At 39.5% G+C, this 13,274-nt stretch overlaps 1 protein-coding gene across 2 annotated transcripts in view; it reads right to left on the bottom strand.

Moving 5' to 3' along the window:
• The window catches only part of TBCEL (tubulin folding cofactor E like), an 89,266-nt gene extending 76,327 nt beyond the window's left edge, over positions 1-12,939 (bottom strand). For both annotated transcript variants that reach the window (XM_032427781.1, XM_032427782.1), the window contains exon 1: positions 12,741-12,939. The gene's annotated coding sequence lies outside the window, so the exon portion shown is untranslated. The remainder of the gene's footprint in view (positions 1-12,740) is intronic.
• Positions 12,940-13,274: the final 335 nt, after the last annotated feature.

Raw genomic sequence — 13,274 nt, 5'->3', positions numbered from 1 at the left:
ATCACACACAAATCATAGAAATACAACTTATTAAAATAACTGAAAACCTTTACAGCCAAAACACCTCTTATAACCATATCAATGTACCCGAACCACAAAACTAAGTAGCAGGACTGACTGGTCTAGTCACCAAAGGCGCAAAAATTATCAACTTCCTGGGCGCCTGGGTGGCTCAGTTGGTTAAGCGACTGCCTTCGGCTCAGGTCATGATCCTGGAGTCCCGGGATCGAGTCCCACATCAGGGTCCCTGCTCAGCAGGGAGTCTGCTTCTCCCTCTGGCCCTCCTCCCTCTCATGCTCTCTGTCTCTCATTGTCTCTCTCGCAAATAAATAAAATCTTAAAAAAAAATTAAAAAAAAAAAAAAAAATTATCAACTTCCTGTTCTCACCAAAAAGCAATGGATATTAGTCTCTCTCTTTTTTTTTTTTTAAAGATTTTATTTATTTATTTGACAGAGAGAGTGAAAGAACACAAGCAGGGGGAGCAGCGGAGGGAGAGGAAGAAGCAGGCCCCCTTCTGAGCAGGGAGCCTGATGCGGGAGTCGATTCCAGGACCCCGGGATCATGACCTGAGCCGAAGGCAGATGCTTAACCATCTGAGCCACCCAGGCGCCCGGATATTAGTTTCTTGAACAGAGTAGTTTTCATTAGAAGAAAATCATATACGCAGGCTATCTTTCAGCTGTGAATACACAAGTTTAAGGTCATTACTCAGCTGTTTACAGAAGAGATTACCCCCATTATCTCTCCTCCTGAACACCTACAGAAGTTATCAAGTTAAAACAAGACCTTACTAGGAACAAACTACTAGTTCACTACTCTGCATGCAACCTTCTAGAGTTGTTTACAAACCATTCTGGCTCATAACCAGGGATTACCAGAATGTTAAACATCAGCCACACAGAGAAGTTGCAAAGTTTACAAGTCATTAAAAAAAAAAAAAATTCACTAGCCCCTTCACATTTAGTGTCATGGAGGTATTGCCCAAGGGTAACACCTGCCATTCTAAAACCAAACTGCCTGGAGGTAAGTCAGGACTGACTCCACTACTCTGTGTGGTGGTGGGCAAATTACTTGGGTTCTCTGAGTCTTGTCCATAAAAAGGGGTAAGAGATAGCCCCTAGCTCATAGCTCATAGGGTTGCTAAAGAATGGAGATAAAACGGGTAAAAAGTGTTTAGCACAGTGTCTGGCACCTAGAAAGCACTTAATAAATACCCATTTACTATTGCTTCTACTGCTACCCCTATCACTACCACCATCACTACCCCGGGAGCATGGGAGCATTAATATACACCTGGGGGTATATTTTTGTTAAATAGATTTGATCTAATTTTTTTTGGTCCCGGGACTATGCCAATTAGTGCCACTTAATTTTATGTATTCTTCAACACCTTGCTCAGAATATACTTCACAGATAAAGCTTTTCAGATATTGCCTGCCATAATGATCTGTTTCCTTTGAGCTGAGCTCATGGAATCTGTTGCCTAAAACATTCAGTGGGCAATTAATCAATCACATGTTGGCATGGCATCATTTTTGTCCCACATGCCATTATCATTTGAACTGTGCACAGTGATGTGATTTTCACGTGTTTGTGTCTCATGGCCTTAGACTGTATAGATCTTGAGGGAAATGACCATACCATAATGCTTCTTTGTATCTATCAAGGGCTGGAATTTTGCATATAATTGGCACTCCATAAATGTGCTAATCAATGAGTTTTCTAATCACTTCTGAGTGTGTATATCAAATGTATTTTACAAAATAAAAAAAAGCAGGTTTATTAATAAACTCGGAGATCTGAGTACTTGTGAACAAAAATGCTTTGTAGCTACCACTGAAATGCATAATTATGTGTACCTCTCCATGGAGATTCCAAAAATAAGAGATGAAATGATAGAGAAATGAATCGAGCAGTCAGAAATACTTGCTACCTAGCACAAGTTAAATTCTTCTGCAAAAACTATAGCCACAACAAATTTAATACCGATTATTTTAGTATCCATATACTTTACATTTCATACACAAAAGCTAATGATTTCTGCCATACTTCAGAACAATAGGCACTGTTCAGTAACTAAAGATGAATATACGTGCCTTTCTGGTGAGAATGTAAAATGGTATAGCTGCTGTGGAAAACAGCATGGCAGTTCCTCAAAAAATTAAGCCTGTAATTACGGTATGATCCAGCAATCCTACTTGTAGATATATAAAAAAACTGAAAGCTTGGACTTGGGAAGACTTGTACACCAATGTTCATAGCAGCATTATTCACAACAGCCAAAAGATGAAAATGACCCCACTACCCATGGATGGATGAGTGGATAAGGAAAATGTGGTCTATCCATATGATGGAATATTATTTAGCTTTGAAAAGGAAAGAAATTGTGACACATGAATGAACTTTGAAGACAATGTTAAGTGAAAGAAACCAGATATAAAAAGACAAATACCATATGGTTATGCTTATATGAGGTAGCTGGAGTAGCCAAATTCATAGAGACAGAAAGTAGAATGATGGTTGCCAGGGGCTAGGGAAGAGTGGGGAATAAGGAGTTCCTGATTCATGAAGACAGAGTTTCAGTTTGGGAACATGCAAAAGTTCTGGAGAGGGATGGCACCATGAATGTACTTCATGCCACTGAACTATACACTTAAAAATGTTGCTTAAATGGTACATTTTATATTTTACCACAATAAAAATATTTCAAAAAATTAAGGAATAAAATATATGCTGTGTATGTAAAAAAAGATGAACATAGGTGAAGCCCAAAATTTCTGGTTATTACTCTCTCAGCACACTTATCAAATTAACACCAACAATTCACTTAAGAATCTTAAATGGTGAGGGCGCCTGGGTGGCTCAGATGGTTAAGCGTCTGCCTTCGGCTCAGGTCATGATCCCAGAGTCCTGGGATCAAGTCCCGCATCGGGCTCCCTGCTCCGCGGGAAGTCTGCTTCTCCCTCTGCCTCCCTCTCTCTCTCTCTCTGTCTCTCATGAATAAAAAAAAAAAAAAAAAAAAAAAACTTAAATGGTGAGTAAGGGATAAACTAGCCAAGTCTCAATAAATGCATTTTGTGAGAGGTTTGATTTATGAAGTATACAATCTTCATTTATCTTTCTTGGACTCCTTTACCTATGTTCACATGGAGAAATATCACTAATGGATGAGGAATTAATAGAGTTAATTTTAAAATTAACATTTTAAAAACCTCCAAAGGGCACTTGCCTTTACAAAACTTACGCCCTAAGTTACTAAGAGTGCCTATGAGAAAATATGATCCTCACACAAAAGTCACAATAATAAGAGTTTAATAATTTACACTTGTTTTCAACATTTTAAGGGCTGCAATTCTTTCCTAAAATTCATTTATCTATGAACTAAATAATGATACTGAGATTATAAATAAAAATATTCTCTAACAAAAAGTGTTTTTATTGAGACAATGGCATTTAGCAATCAGAACTTAGTATCTGAGAGATCCATTGCATTAAGTTATTCTCTTAAAATGTTATAAAGACATGCGTAAGTTATTCTCTTAAAATGTTATAAAGACATGTGTAAGCATGAAAGAGGGAAAAAAAGTGCTGAAGGTAATGGTGTCCTGAAAAACTGCTTCTCACGAGATTTCATAGTATAATCGAGCGTCATTATTACAGCATTATTTGCAAATTGGCCCACTCCATAAAATTTGTTTCTAACCCCAAAATCAGTACTTGCAGCATGTTCCTAGTTATTTGTAGATACTAATTTGAGGTGTCCAACGTGCATGCTTCCCGCTGAGATAGAACAGGGCCGCACTCTGTCATCCTGCGTCAGCTCTCCTACTGTAAACAAGTGCCCTTTTCGTGATTTAGTGCCATGTTTTTCACATTTTTTGTGTGTTTTTGGTTGGTGAATTCACTACTGAAAACGGCTCCAAAGTGAACTGCGGAAGTGCTGCCTAGTCTTCTTACGCACAAGAAGCCTGTGGTATGCCATATGGAGAAAATCCATGTTAGATAAGATTTACTGCGGCATGAACTATCAGTGCTATCCACTCTGAATTCAGTTAATAACCCAACAGTATATATTGAATAACGCGTCTTTAAACAGACACACATACAAAAATGTAAAAAAAAGGGGCTCCTGGGTGGCTCAGTCGTTAAGCATCTGCCTTCAGCTCAGGTCATGATCCCAGGGTCCTGGGATTGAGCCCCACATAGGGCTCCCTGCTCGGTGGGAGGCCTGCTTCTCCCTCTTCCACTCCCCCTGCTTGTGTTCCCTCTCTCGCTGTCTCTCTCTGTCAAATAAATAAAATCTTCAAAAAAAAAAAGAAGTAAAAAAAAAAAGTTAAAAAAAAATGTAGCAATCAGTTGACAAAAATGTTATGATCAGAAGCTGGCAGGAACCTAACCTTGTATCTCCTGTAGGAGCAATGGTTCCATATTCACTCATTCAGTGTTCATGGCAACTTTACATAAGTACCATAAAAAACAAGAATCAAGAACCGACTGTACTTTGTTAAACAATGGGGTGGGGGGAATCAATGGAATAGAAAAGACAGCCCACAAACAGGCCCATATGAATATGGCAGCAAATGGCAAAGACATCAGTAGGAAAAAGGTAAACTTCAGTAACTGGTCTTGGGACAAGTGATTATCAATCTGGGAAAAGGAAAGTGAATCGTCACCTCACAACACAGAAAAACTCAACTCCCAATAAAATGCGAAAGTCAAACTTTATCCCTATGAGAAGAAGATAGTTATTTTTTCTCTAATAGGAGAAGAGCTTTAAGATCTTCATTTAGGGAAATATTTCATAAACAAAACAAAAAGAATCCATTAAGGAAAAATCAACAAGAAAAATAAAAAAATTTTGATCAAAAGACATTAAACATGAAAAACTACAAACCAGAAACAGGAAAAAGATGCTCCCAACACATGTAACTAATACGGAGAACTAAAAATAATAAGAAAAAGGCAAACAATCCAATAGAAAAATGACAAAAGACATGAACAGTATTTAATAGAAGATAAAATTCAAATGACTAATATATGTAAAAGATGTTAAAATTTAATAATATTCAGAAGTGAAAATGAAAACCTCAGTAAAATACTACTTTATATAAATCAGCAAAACTTAAAAAACTTTGGGGCAGCTGGGTGGCTCAGTCGGTTGGGCATCTGCCTTTGGCTTGGGTCATGATCCTGGGGTCCTGGGATCGAGACCCACATTGGGCTCCCTGCTCAGCGGGTAGCCTGTTTCTCCCTCTCCCTCTGCCTGCCGCTCCCCCTGCTTGTGCGTGCTCTCTCTCTCTCTCTTGCTTTCTCTGTTAAATGAATAAATAAAATCTTAAAAAAAAAAAAAAAACTTAAAAATTCTGATAATACCAAAGTGTCAGAGAAAATGTAGAACAGAAACTCTTTCACTGCTAGTGGGAATACAAATACCTTAATAAAAACTGGTATGAATACCTTGGAAAACACTTTATCATTGTCTAGTGAAGTTGAAGATGCATGTACCCTGTAATATAGCAATTCTACTTCTCAGTGTAAAATCTATGGGGACTTGTAATATGTGCACCAGGAAACAAGCACAAGAATGTCCACAACAATACTGCGTGAAATTTTGGAAAATCCTGGCCCGAAAAAGGCCCTTATATCCAAGAACAGGTAATGGGATAAATTACATTATACTCATAAATGAAATGTTACAGAGCAATGGAAATTAACAATTGGTAGTTCTCTATGGTTTTCTAATCAAAATGAATGACTTTTAAAATCAAGAAATTGAAGACACAAATACATGGAAGCATATTCCATGCTCATGGATTGGAAGAATTCAGATTGTTAAAATGTCCACACTACCCAAAGTAATACAGATTCAATGCAATACTTATCAAAATTCCATTGGCATGCTTCACAGAACTAAAACAAATTATTCTAAAATTTGTATGGAACTATAAAAAACCTGGAACAGCCAAAACAATCTTGAGAAAGAAGAAAGCTGGAAGTATCATGCTACCTGATTTCAAACTAGACTATAAAGCTACAACAATCAAAACAGTATGGTATAGATAAAGGGGATTAAGGGTACTTATCTTGAGGAGCACCGAGAAATGTAAAGAATTATAGAATCACTGTATTGTACATTTGAAACTATTATAACACTGTACATTAATTATACTCCAATTTTTTTAAGTGTGGTACTGGTACAAAAACAGACACACAGATCAGAACTGAGAGCCCAGAAATAAACCCACACAGATATGGACAATTAATCTACAACAGGAGTGTACAATGGAGGACCGTCTTCAATAAATGGTGTTGGGAAAACTGAACAGCCACATGCAAAAGAAAAAAACTGTATCACTATCCTATACCATACACAAAATTAACTCAAAATGGATTAAAGGCTTGAATGTGAGACCTGAAACCATAAAATTCCTAGATGAAAACATAAATGGTAAGCTCCTTGACCTCAGTCTTAGCAAAATCTTTGTGGATCTGACTCCAAAGGTAAGGGAAACAAAAACAAAAATAAACAAATGGGACTACGTCAAACTAATGTGCTTATGCACAGTGAAGGAAACCATCATCAAAACAAAAGGCAACCTACTGAGTGGGAGAAGATATTTACAAACCACATATCTGATAAGGGGTTAATACCCAAAATATACAAAGAACTCATACAACTTAACAACAAAAAAAATCCAAACAACCCGATTAAAAAATGGGCAGGGCATCAAAATAAATATTTCTCCAAAGAAGACATACATATGGCCAATAGGCACATGAACGCTCACCATCACTATTAGGGAAATGCAAATCAAAACCCAAAATGAGATATCATTTAACACCTGTTAAAATGGCTATTATCAAAAAGCAAAGAAACAAGTGTTGGCGAGGATGTGGAGAAAAGGGAACCCTTGTATACTGCTGGTGGGATTGTAAATTGACGCAGCCACTGTGGAAAACAGTATGGACATTCCTCAAAATATTAAGAATAGAACCACCATATGACCCAGCTATATCCCACTTTTGGGTATTTATCCAAAGAATACAAAAACACTAATTCAAAAAGATATGCACCCCTATGTTCACTACAGCGTTATTTACAACAGTCAAGATATGGAAACAACCTAACTGTCCATCGATAGGTAGATGCATAAAGATGATGTGGTATATTCATACAATGGACTAGTACTCAGCATAAAAAAGAATGACATCTTGCCATCTGCAACAATATGGATAGACTGTAAGGGTATTATGCTAAGTGAAATAAGTCAGACAAGCACCATATGATTTCACTCAAAAGTGGAATCTAAAAAACAAAACAAATGAACAAACAAAATACAACAAAAATAAACTCATAGATACTGAGGATAGAATGATGGTTATCAGAGGGGAAAGGTGGCTCTGGGGAGTGAGATAGATGAAGGAGGTCAACTGACTGGTGATGGATGGCAACTAGACTTATGGTAGTGACCACTCTGTAGTGTATGCAGATGTGAATTATAAACCTGTATACATGAAACTTGTATTTTTTTAAAAAAAAAACACTGTTGAAAGGATAAAATAATCACAATTATATATATATATATATATATATATATATATAGTACAATTCCACTTATACAAAATTCAAAAACAGAATATTAATCATCGTATTGTTTAGGGTCTCATACATATGTAATACAAACTATGAAGAAAAGTCAGAGAGTAACAAACCCAAAATTCAGGGTTGTGGTATCCTTGGAGGGCAGAGATGTATTATCAGGGAGAGGCACACAGAGGGCAAAAACAGAACTCTTATTTCCCTCTTCAAGCCTGTTCTTCCTCCACCAGTCCCCACCTTTGGAGCTGTATTTGGTTTCTCTCTTCCTCTCACACCCTCATGCAATAATTAATCAGCAAGGTTTATCAACAGTATCTCTCAAACCCAACTCTTCCATCTCCATTACTTTACTCTGGTTGAAGCCTCCATCCTCTCACTGGGACTGCTGCGATAGCTCCCTTCCTGGTCTCTCACGACTATACAACGCATCCTCCACAACGAAGCCAAGGGATCTTTTCAAAATACTAAGCCAAATCATGTCCTTTAAGTTCTCCAAAGGCTTCGTTCCCTTCACACTTAGAATGAAACCCAATCTCTATCGGGGTCTTCAGGGCTCCCTCCAATCTGTTCTCTGCTCACCTCTCTGACCTCACCTCCTCCCACCCACTAGGTTTCAGCCAGCATGGTTTTCTACTTTTCAAAACTTGCCAGGCTGATTCCCTCCTAAGACATTCTCACAGGAATGCCTTTTACCTGGCTCTCGGTTTTGCTGGCTTCATCTCAGCATCCAAGCCTCAAATTTAAACATAAATGTTACCTTCTCGACAAGGCTGCCTCTGACCAACCCATCAAAAATAGCCCCACTGCTACCATCAATCACTCCAGCCTCTCTCATTCTTTATGGCACTTTCCACTATATGTTAATTTAGGGCTTCAGTCCCTTTCCACCAGAACCTAAGTCCCACAAAGGTAAAGATTTGTAGGTCCAGCTCAGTGTGACATGCAGGAATATCTGGCACAGGGCAACAAATATTTGCCGAATGAATTAAAGAGTGAATTTTACTTTGATGTAACACCTTCTGGCCGTGAAATGAAAATCAAGTATACTGGTGATGAGTATGACAAAATCGAAAGAGGAATTAAGAAAATCACCGGAAGAGCATTAATCTCAGAACTTTTAAATTATCCTTTTCTTAACAGTGCCAGTAATAGATCACATTCCTAAGGGCCATTAATGAATTATTAGTAAAAGTTTCACAAAGCCACAGTCTGGAGTTTTGGAAGTGTGTCATCTTGTTCAAATCTGTTTTTAGAAGAGCACTGTAAGAGCACGGGGCTTCAGTTAGGCCTAAGTTCAATCACAGATCTGCACTGGAATTTGAACAAGTTACTTACCTCTTTATGCCTGCCTTCTCATTTGTAAAATGGAACTATTAATAGCTATTTTGTAGTCATTAGTCACTGTGAAGATTAAATGACGTTTTTAAAGCATCTAGTTGTATCTGGCATGCAGTAAGTAGTCAACAAATTGTCATTATTATTATTATGAATGCTGAGAAAGAAGTCCAGACAAATGGGACAGCTCAAAAACTGTGTGTACCTACTGCAATGTAAAGCATAATGCTAGGTAAGTAATTCTCAAATTTTACTGTACAGAAGATCCACCTAGGCAAATCCCAAGATTCTGATTTACTAAGTCGAGGGTGGAATTTTCAGAGACCTGCAATTTTCACCATAAATTCAGTCAATTCTGATTCACTTGGTCCATGAACTCTGATAAACCCTGTGCTAGGTGTCCTAAAGATTAGAGGTTGAGCCTCCTGTCCTCTATGAATTTACAATCTAACAGGGGTACAAACAACATATACAAATAATACAAAGCAATGTAGGAAAAGTAATGTAGATAGTACAGGCAAGAAAGACTTTAAGGAAGAAGGGTCATCTGTAATAAAATGATGAGTAGGAATTCATGAAGAACACATTTCCCAGACTTTCAGGAATAATGTTACAAAAGAAAGTACAATGAGCAGACAGCTTGGCAGGAACAGAGGATCTGAAGTTAGGATGGAAAAACAATGTCAGGAAAAAAAATAGAGGCTCTAGAATACCATCAATGTCAACCTAAACAGTATGGGCTTTATTCAGTGCTGGCACTAGGAAGTTAATGGTTTTTGAGGAGAGAAATGATAAATTCGGGTGTTGTTCTTTGGAAGAGTACTCTGATGAAGCTATGCAAGATCAAGTAGAACGAGAATAACAAACAATGGCAATAGTGAGGCTGTTAGCACTCTAATCTCAAAAAAATGAAAGTCAGGAGAGGGTAACGAAAACGACTGGAAAGGAAGGAACAGCAACTCTTAATGACTCAGGCATGTAGGGCAAAGGCAACAATCACAGCTGATTGCTTCACTCTCAAAGTCCAAACTGTATCACTGTCAGTTTCATGTTACTTTTTAGAACTTTTTCTTATATAGCTAATTAGACTAAGTATATAAAGAGTTCACTTAAAACACAGCCCACAATTAAGAGGTCAGTAAATAGGCCTCTGACCAGCCAAAATACATATCACATAGTTCATACACTAAAAAGAGTATTTGTGTATATATAATAAACATATATACATATACAATAGAAAGAACATTATTCAGAGCTGCATAATCTTATCTTACACAAAGTTCTAACAAATATAAGCATCTAATTTCCAAACCCACAGCAGTTTGGAAGCAAAAATTAGGAGAAAAGAGCCTGCTATAGGTGGACATACCTAAGAGTCTGAGGTTCAAGAGAAAAAATGAAAACTATAAAAAAGCACACACAATCACTCAGGGTAAGTTCTCCACAACTGTTTATTGACAGGTACACATGATTCCCAGAAAAACGAAATTAATGAGATTCTTCCTTCATGTTCCAAGCAACTACCACAAAAAGAAAGCTTTTAAACATTCTTTAAAGCTAAAGATTTCAAAACAAATATTCACCTGATAAAAAGATAATTTTTAAAGGATGGCTGATACATGCCAACATAGATCCTCTCACCAGTACCCAAGATATAGTCAATAAATATATAATTTACAACACACAAAGTTTGAAGATAATTAAAAATACTTTCATAAGGCATCTCATCAAGAATATGGCCCCAATGATGAAGTTTAATTTGGGTAATTCTTTCCTGATGGCTATGACTTGGAATTCCATGTCCCAAATAATATGAAGGCATCCTCAACAAGAATTAACACCAATAAACTGGTCTTAAATACATATCCTATAAATTTACCTACTGAAATCAGGCAACATTACTTGACACTCAACATCATGTAACAATAGGCTGGATGACAATCTTTAAAAAGACTTTTAAACATAGCAAATTCATGAAGGTCTCTCACTTTGTTCACCAATACTTATTAATGTTCATTATAATACTGTTCATATAAAGACCTAATCTATTTTATAAACAGATGAAAACATCACGGGGGGAATTAGATGTTAACTGACTCAAAGTTACACTTAGGTTTATGATTAAGTTTAAAATATATACTAAAGCCATGAACCTTTATCTTTAATTACGTAGAATTATTAAACTATATATTATTGGAATAAGAAGAGTTTAGGTTTCAGCTTGAGAGTTTTTAAATAGCAGAAAAGCAAATCAGTGTATATTTACAACACTATAATATTAAAATTACCTTAAGTATATTGTAGGGATAAGTCAACTAAATGGAATTAGGCCTCTCATTTTCTTTCACATGGCAAAGGATAGAGAAAATTAAAGCATACACTTCAAAAATTTCATAAAATAATCAGGCCAGATTAAGATATCAAAGATTAAGATTATGTTCCAAAATGCCAAATATGCTACGTCATAAATATGTAAACAAACAAAGCAGTCAGTTGCACCCCCACCCAAACCCATCTCCTTATAATCATCCTGGCTCTTTAGAAGCATACAACATGAGAACACTAACTGAAGCCAAAGAAATGTGCCTAGGACACAGCGTTTTTCAAAGTGCAACCTGTGACCCACAAATCAATTTAGTGGATTTCAGTCAGCATTTTTAATGAAAGAGAATGGAACATAATAGAAATTATCAGAACGCATCACATGTAATAAGGGTAAACAGTGCTCTGTGAAACTTTTCATTCATATATAGGTATGTACTAGATGATAATGTAAAAAGTACTTCTTAACATGGGGCATGATTAAAAAAAAAAAAAAAGTCTGAAAGCTCTTACCCTAGAGATCTAGTTCTAATGCCTCAGGACCCAAAGGCTGAGTGTTTTCATTAGTCCTCAGCACCTACACGTAATCTCTTTGCTCAAGATGGCCTCTTGGAAACCAATTTAAGAGCTCCAGGGCAGCGTAAAAAGAACAGGGACAGCCCCAGCTAAGCCTGTGTCTGGACCTAAAAGGGTTGCTAACTTCCCCAAACAACAGCCCTAGGCGGTGCCTACAAGCTCCCCGTAACTGAGCAACCTTCAGACTAGAGCTCCTCCTTCCTCAACTGGCTGTCAACAGTTGAACTCTTCCAACCAACTTTCCTTAACTACAACTTCTAAAATCACTGTTTCAAGAGAAGACAGTATGAAATCTTCTCGCTTCATCAATTCCCAGATGTCTTCCTGGGAGAGGATCTAGAACTCTGCACTCCCCGTTCTCAACAAAGAATGAAGCTCCACACAGGACCCTTACACTGCCCCCTTCCCAGATCCCAGGACAAGGTACTCCTCCCAGGCCCCATCTTACTCCAATCCCCTCACTCTCAGCGTCTCCCAACTTGAGGGCAAAACGATTCTCCCAAAAGCCCGTCTTAAACTAACGCATCCTTTCATCAGCCGCCTGGAAGGAGCAGGCCTAGTGTCCCAAGAGCCTGGAAATGCCCGCCAGCTCCCTTCCCCACCAAACCTCCCTGGGGACATGTCCTCTACCCCCCCCCCCCCCACCCGCCAGGCCCTCCGCCTCCTCCCAGCCCAGGGCCCTCCCTGCGCCTCCCCAGCCAGGCCAGGCCCCATTCTCCCTCCAGCCGCGGGCAGGTGGCCCATCCCTCCCTTCCTCCCAGGTAGGCCTCGTCCCGCTCCGAGTTCTTCCCCGCGTTTCCCCACACTGCGCCCCAGCAGAAACGGCCCTCCGCGCCTCGGCTCCGGAGGGGAGCGCTTGGGGCCTCGAGAAGCCGGCGGAGCCGGCGGGCCCGGGCTCCACTCACCCCTCAGCCCGGGAGGCGGGGGAGCTGCTGCGGCGGCTCCTCGGGCTGCGCCTCTCCTCCCCCCTCCCGGCCACTGCCGTCGCAGCCGCTCAGCCTCCGGCCTGGTCCCGGCCGGCCCCGGCCCGGCTCCGCTTCACCTCGTCCCCCACTCTGGCCGCCGGAGCCCAGTGTCCTGCATTGACCCGGAAGCAGCTTTCACGGCCCAACAACAACACGTGACCCTGCCGCACGTGTCACGTCCGCTGCGTGAATGGGAGGGGGCGCCGCGGGAGCAGATCCTCCTCCACCAACCTCGGGTTGCCATGGCAACGGGGAGGCCTGCACAGGCCTGGTCCTCGATACTAACGCACTCCATCAGCTCTTCCGCTTGGCCGTCCGGAGGGGACACCCTAGATGCCAAGGAGGAGTAAATTGTCCCATCAGAGTGCGGTGGGGACGGGTCAGAGCAGAGCCTGGGCAGCCGAGAGGCCGTGGCTTTACAGAAAGGAGCATTGGGCTGAACCTTTGCAGACTTACCTGGAATTTTGTCCTGGC

This window comes from Phoca vitulina, unplaced genomic scaffold, assembly GCF_004348235.1.
Source record: "Phoca vitulina isolate PV1807 unplaced genomic scaffold, GSC_HSeal_1.0 scaffold38, whole genome shotgun sequence".
NCBI classification, from domain to species: Eukaryota; Metazoa; Chordata; class Mammalia; order Carnivora; family Phocidae; genus Phoca; species Phoca vitulina.
Note: the sequence above shows the minus strand (reverse complement) of the source record. Positions and strands in the feature narration are given on the sequence as shown.